This window comes from Megachile rotundata, chromosome 11 (genome assembly GCF_050947335.1).
Source record: "Megachile rotundata isolate GNS110a chromosome 11, iyMegRotu1, whole genome shotgun sequence".
NCBI lineage: Eukaryota > Metazoa > Arthropoda > Insecta > Hymenoptera > Megachilidae > Megachile > Megachile rotundata.
The window spans coordinates 7,622,568-7,629,609 of record NC_134993.1 but is presented as its reverse complement, the minus strand read 5'-3'; the positions used below and the strand labels follow the sequence as shown (position 1 = coordinate 7,629,609).

Here is a 7,042-nt window from a genome sequence, read left to right as displayed (position 1 = left end):
CAATAACTTTTTCATTCATCAAAAAAGATTTTAAATCTAATAACTAATAAATGTATTAACATCGGGCTACTTTAAATTCACAAACCATTTTTTATCTGGAAAATTATCTAGATCATTTTTTATTTGGAAATTATTTAGACAATTCTTTATTTGAAAATTATCTAGGTAATTTTTTATTTGGAAATTATTTAGACAATTTTTTATCTGGAAATTATTTAGACAATTCTTTATTTGAAAATTATTTAGATAATTTTTTATTTGGAAATTATTTAGACAATTCTTTATCTGGAAATTATTTAGACAATTCTTTATTTGAAAATTTAGATAATTTTTTATCTGGAAATTGTCTATATAATATTTTATCTGGAAATTGTATGTAAATATTTTAATTTAATTGTCTTACATTTTTAAAAGTAAATTTCTCGAGTAGAGTAATTATCATTTACTGTATTCCTTTTACAAAATTAAACTCCACGGTTAACCGGTTAACCGTAGCCTACTAATAACATGTACTACACGGATAATGTGAAATCACGGTGAAACAATTTATAAAATTGAAACGTGTAAACTGTTGAGACCGTGACGTAGGAAGGGTGGGGGGCCCCAGCTGACTGGTCTCTCGGTGAAACTGTCTCTCCGTTTGCTGTGCGCCGTTGCTTTGACAGTGTTATATTAACCTCCGGCAGAGTGCAGTCATACTCTTTCTCTTCATAAATTTCTCTTCCATGCTCGACAGAATTTTACACGGAACCCATGTGTTGACGAGCACGCGAAAGCGTTTGGAAAGTTCGTAACACGTCGGAAGACAAATTGTTTAAAGAAACTCAATTTTGAATCGCAAAAATTCCCGGGACTGAGATAAATTCGCGACGCTCATAAATATTGAGACATTCTACGAATTTGTGCAACGTGTTGTGCGCGATAAAGCTTATCGTTACGAGGCAACTTGAGACCTTTCGCAGAGAACGATCGTTTTTTCAAAAAGGGACCGAGGGGTTGCTGAAGAACCGGAAGTGGCTCTAAACGAGCGAAGGGTGAACAATGTCGACACTGCAGAACGGCTTCCCTTGAAACTCTTGGGTTCTTCAAGATAATAATTTGGCCGGTTGAGTCATGCTTTGTCTTCTTGTGCACCGTCAAAAGGTAAATAAACTTTCGTTCGTTACGCTTTGCAAGATCTGCGCAGCCTTGGCGCGGTTTCAGTCTACCGAAGTGTTTTTGTTTTAAAATTGCTCTTTAAATAGTCGTTTTTGCTTACAAAATTTATATTATTTATTTAAATAAGTGTGGTTGCTTATTTTATGAAAACATTTGTATACTTTATTATATTCGTATTTCCTTTCAGTTGTATCACTTTTTAAGATTGCCATGTTTTCACATTTCATGAAAAATATCAATTCATATATCAAATGTAGACAAGTGATTTTAATATTTTTTTGCAAACTTTTATTTGAGTTATATATTGCAAATTTTGTAAATTTTCTCAAGAGACTTTCAGTCTCGTTTGTAATTCAACTTCTGAATTTATTGGCGTTTTTCTAATTTTTCGGTTTAATTAGGGTATCTAGGGATTTATGGAGATTGTGGAGGTGGACGCAAAACTTTCAGATAATTATGTAAGAATATATATTCTTACGATTATAGATCTTAAGATTATATATTCTTGCATATATAATTTTAAATAATTATGTAAGTTTTGGAGAATTATTTTGATAAAATTTGGAGGTTGCCATATTATTTGTACTTTAATATATTCTAAGACTTTTAATATTATTAAAAACTTTTTAATACATAATGAAAAACTCACACTTAAAAATCCGTCGACCGTTCTTGATAAAAAAGTAATTTTTTTTATTAAAATTTAGAAGGAAATATAAAGGTACTTCAATATTATATCAAATACTTAACATTTTTTCAATTTAAACTATAAACATGATTAATTCATAAAACCAATACATGGATGTTTTATAGTAATAACATAACTTTGATCTAATAATGTATAAACAATTTTAATATTTTATTGATATGATTTACATTGATAAAAATAATAAATTTTTTGTAATAATAATATAACGTTGATCTAATAATGTTGAACTGATCTAAATGCAATTATAAAAAGTGAAAAATATTCGGAAAACAATGCAAGGATTTGCTACAGTATTTATACATCGACATATTAAAATGCAAAATGCAGACGTTTAAGTGTTAAGTAACAACTTTACAATTTAATGAATCTATGCATATAATTTTTGTAATAAAAAATTTTAGTTAATAAATAAAGTTAATTAAAAAAGTCAGCAATATTTTAGAACCAATATAGAAAAGGATAGTTGAATTGAAATAATCGAAAATGGACTAAAAATGAAATACTATTATCGGAGGTGAACGAAACAGAATCGCAATTGATCGTTGCAGACGTTTATTTCAATCAACCTCACATTATCAGAAAATTTGTCAGCGGGGTGAAGCAACGTCTATTTCCTGTTTGCCTTAAATTATATTTACTTGATTAATTTAGCTTGAACTAGGAATATTAATTTTGTGCGGTATCATAGCCTGTCTGCTATTTTAATGAAATGATAAAATGTTAAAAATGTTTGTATGAAATTACATTGGCGTTATGTTACACAATTTTACTCTACATAATTCATATATTATTTATAAACTTAATACATCGATAAATAATTTTCGTAAGATCTTGTGTTTATTTTTTGAATTGTAAAACTAATGATTGTATAATTATAAACTTCAGAATTTGAAGGTACTTAAATTGTGATAAATAAATAAATTTGCTAAATAATTTTACTACATAATTATGTTAAAATAAATGATACTAAAATACGTTAATTGTAAAAAGTACTTGTATCTGTTTTAGAAATTTTTGTTCGTACTTCGTTTGAACCCAAGAAACAACTAAAGTGATTGATTAACAAAATAGTTAATTAGTCATTCATATGTTCATTTCAGGATCCTTCGCAATATTATTTGTTTGACTTTGATTGTTAATTACTTATTTATGATAAGTTGGAGTTGAACTCCAGACAGTTTAAAAAAATAACAAGACTCACGATAATTTGAAATGTAAAACGATACTGAAAACATAAAGGAATACAATTATACCGTTACATATTTAAAATGAACTGAAAACATTTCGGAATTAATTAACACATGAATGAAGTGATATTTTAATAAGATTTTGAATTGTTTGAAATGTGGGAATATTTCATATTATTATACGTTGAATAATTGACAAGTTTTTAAATATAATGTTATCTTTCTTCGCATATTTAAAATTTGTAAAAACTGTGTACAGAAGGTTCTGCAATCATGTAGTAAATTCTAAGTGTAACTAATTACATTTAACTTATGGACTTTACTTTTGTAAGCAATAATTATAATATTATACTTAAATTATTACAACAAAAATTATAACATTATTTTCATAACTTTTGTAAGCAATAATTGTTATATTATAATTAAATTGTTACAACAAAAATTGTAACATTATTTTCGTAACAATCATGATTAATAATAATTTTATTATAATATTACAATTATAATTATGAATTACAATATTATTACAATAATTGTTATAACTGAATTTATAATAGTAAATTACAATACTCTTGTGATAGCATTATAATTGAATTAATCTAATTTATAATAGTAAATTATAAACAGTATTATAATAATAGCTATAATTCAATTTATAACAATAAATTACAATAATATTATAATAACTGTCATAATGTAATTTATAATATAATACTATGTAAATTATAACAAGATTATAACTATTACAACATAATTCATAATTATAATCATAATTAATACAAAATTAATACAAAATAAGTTAAATGTAGCACACATCATATTAAACTTTAATCATAATTAATAATTTTTGTACTGCAAAAAATTGCACTACATAAAATTATACAATTTCTTATAAAATTAAAACTCTTCAATTTTTCAATTCTTCAATTCTTCAATTGTTCAAAAATATCAAATTTCCGTAATTATGTAACTATTACTTAAAACTTGCAAAATAACAAGCTCCGATCGATCAGGATATAAAAGACAAGAAACATGCACTAAAAATAATCAAACAAAACATAGAATAGCTCATAAAAGACCCAACAGAAAAAATATATTCCAGCTCGATAAAATTTACAAGAAAAAGAGAAGTGTAAATAACTCGGAGACAAGAAACCTAATATTACGCACTTATCTTTGATAAAAATCAAATTCTAAAAGTTTGCAATCGCTTTAAAATTAATACTATTAATCTGTGGAATAGATGCTTTATTACTGCTCATAGAGTAGCACTTAGTCTCCAAAATAGTAGAAAACTTAATTTTTTTACCGTTGTTGTATATAAGAATATTACATATATTTCTTAAAAAGATAAAGTAGAAGTTATTTTGAAATATAAAACATATACTTCTTTGTATATAAGAATATTACATATATTTCTTAAAAAGATAAAGTAGAAGTTATTTTGAAATATAAAACATATACTTCTTTGTATATAAGAATATTACATATATTTCTTAAATAGATAAAGTTGAAATTACTGTGAAATATACTACATATACTTCATTGTATATAAGAATATTACATATATCTTTCTCTAAAAAGATAAAATTGAAATTACTCTGAAATATATCACATATATTTCTTACAAAACTTCAGACATCAAATGCGAATGTATTTCGACATTTATACTCATCACAAAGACTTCGAAAGATGTCGAGTACACTCAACACGAACACCGAGAAGATAAAGAAATTCTCGAATAAAAATATGGTACAATGATGATCTCTGCAATTATTTTTCACGAAATTACGTATGAATTATTTTGTCGTACGAGTGCTCTTGAATCACGTGTGCGATTTATTTCCGCATGGAAGTCAAGTACGTATCATGCTCTCGAAGAGACGAGAGGAGAGCCATTATAACCGCGAACTGAAAGAGAAATCTCTATGCCAGATGCACACGGTGCTGCTTTCACGTTAAAAAACTTTTTATCGGTTGACAAAGGAAACTGCGAAACTCGAGGTGAGCATAATAATTCGCACAAGGTTGCGTGACGGCTCAATTTCATTCTAACGTCCTCCATGATGCTGATTTGTCAGACGATTTTCCTCTTATGTTCTCCACCGTTACAAACTCGACAATTTCTCGTGTTCATGTACTTGTTACAAAGCATTCGTTCCTTTCTTTCGCAAGAATTATTCTTAATTATTCTTAATTGCGATCAGACTTGATTAATATCTTCTGCGCTTAAAACGTTCGCCATTTTCTTTTTTTTACTGTTTGCATTCTTTTCGTAAGTTAGTTCTCATTTTATAAAAGCTTTGTTTATTTTATTTGTTACTGATACTTTATTGATTTGTTCTTGATATTTGTTTTTTGAGTAACTGTGAAATTGTATAATTCTGAGGTTAAAACATTTAGACTCTTAGAGTTTCATTTTATTTTATTAAACTGTAAAAAATTGCTTCAGAGTTCAATCGAATCGAATGTGTGGATGGTGTTAGAATTTTATCTAATTTTCTAAAATTATAATTTCAAATTTCCAAATCTGAAATTTTCAAATTTTTAAATTCTTCAATTCTTCAGTTTTTCAATTCTTCAAATTTTCAATTCTTCAATTCTTCAATTTTTCAATTTTTAAATTCTTCAATTTCTCAATCCACAAATTCTCCAATTTCCAAATTCCTTATTTTCAAAATTATTGTACACACATAAATGATTCTATTCTTATACAGATGAATTATAATTAAAAGTGTGTTATGTTTTAATCAAATTTTCTTAACAACTTTCATAATTACTCTGTGCATATACACTTACACAATTAAACACTTAACCTTAAAAAATATGAAATTACAACTTAAAACAAACACTATATTTACTTATTGAATTATTATTTAAAATATTAATTATAAATTACAAATACAGATATCGTATCGTATAAGTATACAGATATTGTATAAATACTTTAAATATTAATTGCAAATTATAATTTGTTATATTATATTTTATTACATATCGTCAGATTTCGTTTCGAAACAAAAAACTGCAAAATTCAGAGATATAAATAAAAATATTTTAAGCATATGAACTTCGGCTAAAAGTCTTTTACTCTTTAGTAAATATCGAGCATGCCTAGGGGGTCTTTACCTTCTTTTTTGCTGGGTTCTCAATGAATTTATGGGCAACGGTACATTATTAGATTATCGGAGCGCTTTACTTGTAATCAGGGCAGTACTCTCTATCGACCAATTAAGAAGTAGGTCATCCGTTTATGGGAATCGAAAATGTGGAACCATGTATAATCCTCGATAAAGGTTTTCACTAATCTATCGATCTTTCCTATTCATTTTTAAAACGCAATTTAAAATTAAAGCAATCGGTCCGTAATCACTACGGATTTATTATTTTACAGTATGGAAATTATTAATATGTTTCGTCCAAACGAACACGTAATTGTATTTGTTAAGTCTCCATTTTTAATTAAATAGATAATATTTTAATGTATTATCTGCTTGTAATATAACGTAGTAGACTATATTATATTATTTGATAATATTATACAGGGTATCTCATAACTAGTGTAGTTCCCTGAAATATTTGGTAGCTGACGCGATTCTGAACAAGATTTCCTTTTGCAAAAATGGGGTTTGATGCTTCGTTTTTGAATTATTAAGGAAAAACGCGGACCAATCAGAGCGCGAGGATTATTATACGTTGAATATCCATACGCTGGATTACTACACGTTGTATTACTACGCGTTGGATTCCTACGCTTAGAATTACCACGCGTTGCATTACTACGCATTGGATTACTACCCGTTGAATATTCACGCGCTGAATTATTACGCGTTGGATATCCGCACGCTGGATTACTACACGTTGTATTATTATGCGTTGGATTACTATGCGTAGGATTACCACGTGTTACATTACGTAGGAGTCTAACACGTGGTAATCGAACTCGTAGTTAAACAACGCGTAGTAATCCAACGCATAATAACCCTCG

The 7,042-nt window shown here is 27.2% G+C and overlaps 1 protein-coding gene across 1 annotated transcript in view; it reads left to right on the top strand.

The window, feature by feature from the left end:
- Positions 1–637: 637 nt before the first annotated feature.
- LOC100880858 (CYFIP-related Rac1 interactor B) overlaps positions 638–7,042 on the top strand; it is a 63,813-nt gene continuing 57,408 nt past the window's right edge. The window contains exon 1 of the mRNA XM_012281740.2: positions 638–1,143. The gene's annotated coding sequence lies outside the window, so the exon portion shown is untranslated. The remainder of the gene's footprint in view (positions 1,144–7,042) is intronic.